Raw genomic sequence first — 10225 nt, forward strand, 5'->3', positions numbered from 1 at the left:
GCTGATAGCTGCTCTCCTGATCCATTATGGAGCAGGGATAAAGTGGTTTTGTTTCTGTGTGTGAGCAGCTATTGACTCACTCTCCTCTGTCCTGGCTTCTCACAGAGGGGCAGGATGGAAGCTCTGCAGAGCACTTCAAGCCTTGGCCAGTGTCTCTTGCCCTGCAGAGACCCAGCCCTTAGCCTGGAAGTGCCAGTGGGTGCATTGAGGCTTGAGGAAAGCAAACTCCCTCTCAGCCATCAGCATCCATCATCCTGTGCCATTCCTCAGGCTGCAACCCCCAGGAAGGTTTGATCCCCCAGGGATCCTCAGCCACATCCCAGCTCCAGCCCAGCTCACTGTGAGCACAGACCATCCCCACTGATCCAAGGACTGAGAGCTGATCATTTATTTTATTTTTATTATTTTTAAAATATATATAAATTTCTATTTTCATATTTATTTTGTTCAGTTGTCAGTGTCAGCCTGCCCTGTCTCACCCACACACAGCTGCTGCCTCAGGATTCTACAAATTCCCAAAGTCATGGAAGCACAGGATGGTTTGGGCTGGAAGGGACCTTAAATCCCACCCAGATCCAGTTCCAGGGACACTTTCCCCTGGGATCCAGGGGCAGCCTCAACCTCTCTGGTGGAAATTTAAATCCAGCTCAAAAACTCTTATTCCATTCACAAATCAGCAATATTCTATTAATTCACAGTTTGGGATGATCTTCTGAAGAATGTGCAAAGTAGAAAATGAGATACTCAAAGTGGAAATTTTTTTTCTTTAAATCTCACCTCAGACCTGCTTTTCCCTCTAACAGAGTTGCAGGGATCCATTTCCTATCTATTTCTCTATTTCTCATCCAGGCTAAAATATATCAAATATTAATTATATTATCACAAAAAAAAGAAAAAAAGAAAAAAAGTTTTGTGCTAGAATACACTTAAAAAATTAATAGAATGTGTTAAAAAGTGCTGGTTCTAATTGTTGCTGCCATGGAAAAGGTGCAGCAGAATTAAATGAATCCATGGGAGACTTGTTTTGTTGTGCAGTAATACCACTGTTCTTTGAAAGGTTGTGCTTTTTTTCACCAGCTCCTTATCTGAAAAGGTTTGCCATGTCTTCATGCCAGCACTTGTCATGCTTTAGAAAAATCACAAGCAGCAAAAAGTCAGAATTGTCAGTTCAGAAGACACTGCTTGTTCCACTGGGTAAAAGCAACGTCGGCAAACGATCTTTAGGAAAAGGGAAAAAAAATAAAAACCCCCGATGGAAACAGCAGTGCAATGAAGATAAAAAGGGTTGCAGGCTTTATTCTCACTGAAGGTTGGCAACAGGAAAGCTGTTGGAGGAGAAGAAGAATATCTGATAGGTCATCTGTTGTGTAATGGAGAAGAGAAGACAAGTGAGGAGAAGCAAGGTGATCCCAAACCTCGGAGGGATGGGAGATCTTGGGAGAGAAGCATGAAAGCAAAACCTTCATAAACTGACCACATTTCATTTACTCAACCAGCCCTGTAAGGCTGACAAAACCCATTTGTAATGCTGGGGTAAGGCTGAATCAGACAGTTTTCTCCTGTGGAATCATTTTATTATGTATTCCTTTCTTTTTGGTGCAGGTTTTCTGATTAAAAATTACCACGGGGGTGTCAAATATTTCCTTGTCCTCCTGATATCTGGGTTTAGTTACCCCACAGCTGATCCTACAGATCCATTTTCAACAGGGACAGGTAAAGGGGCAACAAAAGCAGATAAATATATTGTCATTTTAAATGCACAATTTCCTGCAACACACCCATATGGTTCTGCTCTGGATTTTCCTTGGGAGACACTGGAGTTGTCAAAATATTTTGCTGCAATATTTTAAATGCATCTGATCAAATGTATTCCTGATTTCCAGTGGGAAGTCAGGGAATGCTCTGCATGAGGTCCTGAATGGTTTTCCTTTCACTTGTGGCACTCTGAGAAATGTGAAATCTGGGTCCTTTAGCTGAGAGGGATGGGATGGGATGGGATAAGAGCAGATTTTTACTGGATAATGAGAATGATTTGAGTACCAACATCTCCAGGCCAAGCTGGATTCTCCTTGGGTGTGTGGAGGGAAAAAAATGGGTTTTAAATTGAATTTCTAATTCAGTGGAAAGCACAATGGAGATCTCAGAGACCTGCCAGTGCCTAAAGGGCTCCAGGAGAGCTGGGGAGGGACTGGGGATGAGGGATGGAGGGACAGGACACAGGGAGTGGCTTGAAACTGAAAAGAGTAAATTTGGATGGGATTTTGGGCAGGAATTGTTCCCTGGGAGGGATGGGATTCCCAGATTTGCTGTGGCTGCCCCTGGATCCCTGGCAGTGCCCAGGGCCAGGCTGGACACTGGGGTTGGAGCACTGGGACAGTGAAGTGTCCCTGCCATGGCAGGGGTGGGATGAAATGATCTTTAAAGTCCTTTCCGACCCAAACCATTCCATAATTCCATGAGTGGGAATCTTCCCTCTCCATGAACAGAGCTGTTTGCTCTGGGAGAAGTTCCAGTGTTTTGTGATTTAGTTCAGGAAGAGCAAGAAATGACCAGGTCCCTCCAGATTCTGTTTTCTAGGCACAGGATCCATCAGCAGGATTCCTCCTTGGTGTTTCAGAGCATGGAAAGGAGTGGGATTGGGATCCTTCACTCCTCCTGGAGCCTCAGCATCTCTTTGAAGGTAAAATGAGAGGAGAAAGTGGAGAAGAGGGGAAATTTTCCTGTTACAGAAAACAAGAGGCTTTGGAGAGCTGTGTCTGGTTTTAACCCTGACTTGGTGGGTTCCTCTTGGAAACAATGGTGGAAAGGAGTTAATTTTAAGGTTAAATGGGGTTAATTTTATAAAAGGATTGAACTGGATTGAGGGGAGCACCTTTGGCACCACAGGTGAGCAAATTTCAGAGATGCATCTCTATGATGAAACACAGAAAAATGTCAGGGTTGTGATGTCAGAGAATACCCAAAAGGAAAATGAGTCAGAGCAGCATTTTACTGCAGTGTAATCCTGTTTTACAATTAGAATTCTTTGCCAACAGAGTTTCTCAAATCATTACAAGAAGCTCTGTGCGTGGACACACTCGTTTTATTTCATCTTGTTTTACAAATCTAATAGAAAAAAAAAAAAAAAACCCAGCTAAATTAGGCTAAACCACTTGATTCTGCTCTGCCCTTCTAAATGTTGTAAAGTAAGAAGATTATGTTCCCCCCTTCCCCATAAATCAGGATTAAACTGGAGTTTTTCAGGGTTTTGTGCCAACAAAATCCCCAATTTGCTGAGCTCAAATTCTCTAATCTGAAGCCAGAGGCCAGAAGAGGGGATGCACTTTGGAAACTGCAACCACCACGTTGTGTATTTGGAAAAATCAGGAATTTTCCCTTAAACTATCAGTGCTCCATTCCCCTGCCATGGGAAAAGTGAGTTTTTTATCTCTAGAACCACTTTTTTTTCTCAGTGTGGGCCACCTTCCCTTGTTTTTTCTCACCCACTTGTATTAGAATTGGAAAATTTCACCTGCAGCACAACATGCATCTATTAAAATCCGTGCCAACCTCCTCATCTCATTTTTAAGTGAATGTGAGTTTTCCTTGGTAAAATTCCAGTGGGCAATGAATTAAAAATGACAACTCTATACACGGCGAAAACAAGAAAATAAAATATACAAAACATTGCTAATGATCAGTTCTTGAAAAATTTACCAGACACATTCTACCCAGGGAACTAAACTCATTAGCAGAAACTGATAGGAAAGCTGAGAAACTCCAGGATGGGGCTCAGGTACAACATATTCAAATGAAATCTCTTTAGCAGAATAGTTTTGTTTCTTTCCCAAAAATATTTAGCAGCAGCATGTATTTATTTATTTTATTTATTTTTTTCTTTTAAGGGTGTCTGGGAGGTTGTGGCATCTTATTAATCATGTTTACCTGATTGGGGGCTGCTCCCTCCTTGGGGAAGGAAAAGAATTAATGATGGCCAAAAAAATTCCCTGTTTTATCAGGAGGGTCCTGCTCAGCCACAGCCCATCCCTGGTCCCAGAGCAATCCTGGGTGTTGCTTTCTCTGGATCCAAAGGTGAGTTACAGACCTGGGCATGCTCACCCTGCACTGCCAGCCCTCAATAAATTGTAATTATTAATATCTGGGTGCCCTCACTCGATGGCATTGGGGACATCCTGTGTGTGGCACTTGAATGCTGCCACCTTCCAGGAGCAGACAATTGTTTCACACCTCATTTGCAAACTAAAGGAGATAGGGAATGAATTAAACTTCCTGCAAACACTCAGGAGGTTTACAAAGAGTCCTATCTCTAAGTCTACTGTACAATTTGCATAAAAGAATTCAGTATCAATGTAATTATTAATGATAATTCTCAAGCAGTTGTGCTGCTTCAGGATTTTTCAGATTAGGAATGTAATGAATTAGTAATAAAATCCAAACACAAATTTGCTCCTAAATACAATTTCCTTCCTGGCTGTGAATCTCCTGTATTAATGATAAAGGATGAACTTGGTGAGGCAGCATGGTTTAAAGGCACATGTCTTCAACAAACACAAATTCCTGTCAGCAAACCACTTTAGGAGAAGCTTTCCTGTTCTTAGGGCAGCAAGAGGATGTGACTGATGTGTCCTTAGTGAGAAAAACCTTCCAAGCATCTCCCCTCATCCCACCTGCAGAGCTGGAGCTGCTCCCTGATAAACCCAGCCTAGCAGCCCTGCCTAAGGGACAAAGCCAGGCCTGTTTGCCCTTGGTGTCACTGGGACAGGCAGGGACAATCCCAGATGTTGGACCACAGCTGGACAAACAAACCCCAATATTCTGCTGTTAGTTGGGCACACAAGGGCAGTCAGTACTTTCTATGTGGAGGTGGTGACACATTTTAATATAATTAATTGTTTTCCAAACCCATCTGTTGAAATTGTTTTATCTTGGAATAATCATGAAACAATTTGAAACTGAAGGTTAAATCCCAGCTGCAATACAAGAAACTTTTCCATTTTCTCCTCTCATCTTTCCTTCTTTTCTCCTCAAATCATCACCTGCACCCAGCAGCTGGTGCAAATGCTGGTACAAATTTAGCACTTTCTGGGTTGTCAGTTATGGTGAAAAAACCTTCCTTTTCCTTTCCTCTTTTTCCTCTTTTTCCTCTTTTTCCTCTTTTTCCTCTTTCCCCTTTCCTTTCCTTTCCTTTCCTTTCCTTTCCTTTCCTTTCCTTTCCTTTCCTTTCCTTTCCTTTCCTTTCCTTTCCTTCCTTTCCTTTCCTTTCCTTTCCTTTCCTTTCCTTTCCTTTCCTTTCCTTTCCTTTCCTTTCCTTTCCTTTCCTTTCCTTTCCTTTCCTTTCCTTTCCTTTCCTTTCCTTCCTTTCCTTTCCTTTCCATTTCCTTTCCTTTCCTTTCCTTTCCTTTCCTTTCCTTTCCTTTCCTTTCCTTTCCTTTCCTTTCCTTTCCTTTCCTTTCCTTTCCTTTCCTTTCCTTTCCTTTCCTTTCCTTTCCTTTCCTTTCCTTTCCTTTCCTCCAAAACTTAGAAAAACTTGAGAGTTCAGACTTAAAACATGTGAGTATTTCAAACCTGGAAAAAAAATTATATTATTTGTTGTAGAAACAAGGAAGTGTTTTGATTTCCTGGAGTTTTGCTTCATTAAAATGTAGAAAACACTAAGGTCATCTTGAATTTGCTTTTACCTGGGGGAAAAATGGCAAAATATTGTTAATTAGGTAAAAATTTTGTCAAGAAATGTCTTTGCAGGACCCTTTGGTGACAAGGTTTGAGTTTGTAGGAAGGGAAGCAAATCCATCACAGGGAAATGGCCTCAGGTTCCTCCAGGAGAAGTTTGGGTTTGGGAAATGTTGGGAAAAATTCCAGCATGGAAAGGTTGTCAAACCTTGGCACAGCTGCCCAGATCTTGTTCACCAGCCCTGGGGCTGCTCCCAACTTGTGAATATTTGTTAATATTTAAATTGAGTTCTGGGGGAGCATTAAACAGGAAATTATTCTTTATAAATTCATATTTGTATGTGTGTTTTCTCAGCTAGTGACTCTTTAGACTTATCCCTGTGAAATGTGCTACAAGTTTAGTATTAAAAAAAACCCTTTTTTTGTAAAAGTTTAAGTTTTTACATCAGAAAAAATTTTCCAGGCTACCCCAGCTGCCTTTTGGGGGTTTTATGTTCAGCTCTTCTCCCAGGAGTTTCCATGGCTGTCTGCAGGTGCTGAACCTGGGGAACATGTGGCAGCACATCTGCCCCCTCCCATTTATATTTATTATTTATTTATTCATTTATTTATTCATGCTAAGCCCCAAGTAAGGATTAAACTGTTCAAGACCTGAAATTTCCCAATTTTCAGCCTGTGTGGAGCATCTTTATTCCTGCCAGGGTGGAAGTTCTCTGTGCTGCTTCACCTTTGGTTCTCAGCAATTGTGCCACTCCCAAAATCACTCCATTATCCCACATCTCCCTCTTTGTTGTAATGAAGACAACTGGATTTTTGATAGTCTGTTAAATGGTCTATTAAATAATCTGGTTGCTGGAGGGACCCTGGTGATTCTGGGTGGAGTGGCAGAGTAATAATTCTGTGATTCAGATGCTGCCTGGATTTCCTTTCTGTTCCAGCTGTTGAAAATGTTTTCCTGAGAGTTTGCATAAATCTTCCTCTTCTCAGCTGGTCTGCAGCCAGCCTGGATCCACTTGTTCTGCTGGAATCTGGGATATTCAGCAGAGGGGGAAGTTCCCAACTGCTGGAATTGTCAGCCCAAGATGCAGAAGACGGACAGCCTGAAGCTAAAATGATGGGTTTGATTATAGGTTAAAATCTGGATAATCATAAAGTTATTTCTCAATCTGGATGAATTCAGGTGTGAATTTGCCTTGTGATGAGACAGCGAACCTCTCTATCTTGGTCTGGGAATATTTTTGGGCAGCTCTTTATATTTTAGTTCCAAACTGGATTTCCATGTGTGAGGTTTCCAAACTGGATTTCCATGTGTGAGGTACCTGAAGAGCCTCCTGACCCCTCAGAGTTGGAGGTTCTGAGTCTAAGCACAGCAATGATCAGGTTTGAGAAGATTTTCACTGATCTCCAGACTGTGGCACTTGTTTTGGAGCAGAGCCTGAAAATGGTTCTTGTCTCAAACTCCAATATTTGAATTTCCCCTGAGGATGCTGATCCCAAAGGCACAGGGATGGTCCTGCTGAGATCCCAGTTTAGGGTTTTTTCTGAACTGGAATGAATTCCCTCCCTGGCCATGGGCAGTGGTGCAGGCTGTTGGACATTGCTGCAGTACAGAAATGTATGTGCTACTAAAATGGATTTAAACTTTTTCTTTTTTTCCCCCTCTGTTCTTCAGTTTTCTCCTCCACCTTGAAATATTTCATTTACATTCCAATTAGTGCATTATTCCCCAAATCCTCACTATGATGTAGCACCACAGGAAACCTGAGCAGTGAAATATTATTTTTTTTTTCCAGCCAGTGTCCATTTGTCACTGGCAGATGGACTTTTAGGCAAACTGAAAATGAACAGCATCAAACCCAACACCTCCTCCCTTTCCTGCTCCATCCAAGCACAAACAAATTGTGCCTAAAAACATCCCAATGGGCTGACAGCAGCCACAAAGGCAACTTTTGGTACATTTTCTGCTGGGGAAGGGTTTGATTTGTGTGACTGTGGTTCTGTCACCAACACTTGCACCAATTATTGTGTTCTCTGCCCTTGGAACCGAGAAATTTGCAGCTTTGAAATTCCTCTAAAGCTCTGGTTGATTCTGTTCTGCTCTTTCTGGGCTCAGAGATGCTCACAAATCCCCACTTGGTTCATCCCAAAGTTGAATTTCTGTCCTCTTGGGGGTTGGAACATTTAAGGTCCCTTCAACCCATCCATTCTGTGATTCTTTCATGGTTTTATGGAAGGAGAGCAACAGGAATTCCCTTCCCATGGTTGGATGGTTTGATAGCAATGTTCCCCTTGCCATCAGCATTTATTCTGGATATATTCTGATATTTTATTCTATATATATACATAGCTCTTAGATTCAATAGATGAATTGATTTCCAGGGCACACATGACATTTCTTTCCCAGAAAACCTGTCAATGTTTTCACTCATGGGCCTCATTTCTGTGTTTTTCCTTACTGGTGGCAGAGCTGAGATGTTTTGGATGATTCCCTTCCACCCTCCACACCTCTTTATAATCCTGATTCCCTCCTTCCTCATAATTTTCCTTGCTATCTGAAAATCAGTGTGAAACTTCTGTTGGTTTCTTTCCCTTTCACTTGCCTCATGGAATTATTGGATATTTCTCTGAGAGCTCTGTAATTTAAAACTTTATATTTGTGTTGCTGTTTCAACACTAATTTACTTTAGTGTTTTGTGGTGACATCTCAGTATTTTCCATTTATTCTGCAGGATCCATTTCTTTAGTACATTCAGAACTTCCTGGTTAATTTAAACCCCAAACTGCTGCAAACTCCAGGGATCAGAGAACTCCAGAAATGTTGCAGTTCTGGAATGCCTTAAATTGTTCAGAGTTGTGTCTTGAGAACACAGAGGCTCAGAAATGAAAATTTTGGAGTGGTGTCTTCAGAGTTTGAAGCCAACACTTTTTTTTTTTATGCTGATTTTGTATGAACTCAGCACTTTCCTCTCCTCCTCATGTGATGGGGCTCACAGAGAGCTTTGGCTGAAGCAGTGACATCACCCTTCTGAGGAATTTTCCAATTCAGATTTTGGGTTCTGAACTTGCAAAAAAAAAAAAAAAAAAAAGTGTAGTCAGAGCATGAGGTTTGTGCTAGAGCCTGGAAATTATTTATTCTGTTTTTACCATCTGATAGAACTAATTTTTAAAAATTTAAAAACCTTGTCCTTCTTTATATTGGTCACCTGCAATTTGTTTGCAGTGTTATTCCAGTTGGAAATCACATTTCCCTGTGTTTTCAACCATCCCATGGATTTGAGCTGCAGGCTCTGGTTCCTTCCCAGGCTCACTGGATATCTAGGAAGGAATTATTGGCCATGATTGGATGCAGCTGCTGCAGCTCTCAAAGGCTGAAAAACTCTTCTGAAAGACTCCTCAAGATGGTTTTGATAAATTCGAGTTGGAGAGTTTTTATTTGCTTTCCATTAAAAAGCCATAAAAAAGAGGGCTGCTCACATGCTGCAGGAGGAATTCCTTTACCCTGTTGAGAGATGGCCAGATGGAAAAGCAGGAATTTTATGTTGCAGTGAGAGCTGGCACGTTGTACATGTTAATGTCCTGCTTCCCATCTTCAACAAATCCCTAAATTTGGGGGTGAGAACAGTGGAAAGTTGAGAACCTGTTCCTGATGGGTGTTGGGGCTGTTTCTTGCTCTCTCCTGACTCATCCACTGCTCGTTTTCCCTCCCACTCTGGGTTCACAGGGAAGGCTTTGGCTCCAGTTTGGCTCTTTTGTGGCACTTGTGGTCACTGCTGGTGCTGCCAGGGGTCCCTGTGCCTCAGGGTGGGGTTTGGGGTCTGCTGTCCACCCTGTGCCCCAGCAGAAGCTGCTGCAGGAGGATTTTGTCCCCTGCTTGCTCCAAGGGCAGTGGACAGGCTGCACACAACGCAGCTGTTCTTGTTGCTTTTGCTGACATTCAGAACCTGCCCTCTCTGATGGAAACAGATAATTTTTGTGGCAGCCCAAGAGATGAGATCCTTATTTCCCTGAACATCTCTAATGGATATAAAGGAAATTATTTGCTTGCTCTGATTATGGGTGTTGCCTGCCAATGCCAGCAGATGAAATGGATTTTTACTTGACATTGTGGAGACTTGGTTACAGATGTACATTTATTTCTCTCTCCTCTCTTCTCCAGAAGATTTGTACATCCTGGCAGACACCACAACCTTTTTTGGGGGGGTTGGGAAGAGCACAGAAAGGGTTTTTGCTACTGTTTGCATGAGCCACAAGAGCTGGAGCAGCTTTCCTTGAGTTTGCCACTTCCTTAGATTTTTTATTTTCTCCAGTTCCTCAGATGGAAATTTTATTCCTTTCCAGTTTGCATTGATGTGTTGAGTAGAGCTCTGAATTTTGTCACCTCATTTTTAGGTGTTTGACACCAAACATTGGCTGAGAGACTCCCCTTAGTTGTCTTCCTTATTTCTCTGTTCAATCTTTCATGCCAGGGGGTTTTGGCTGTTCCCAAAATCAGTGCAGGGAGTGAGCCCTTGCCAGGGGGCAGCTGTCCCCACCCCATCGTGTTCCTGCACCTCTT

Source organism: Erithacus rubecula, assembly GCF_903797595.1.
Source record: "Erithacus rubecula genome assembly, chromosome: 9".
NCBI classification, from domain to species: domain Eukaryota; kingdom Metazoa; phylum Chordata; class Aves; order Passeriformes; family Muscicapidae; genus Erithacus; species Erithacus rubecula.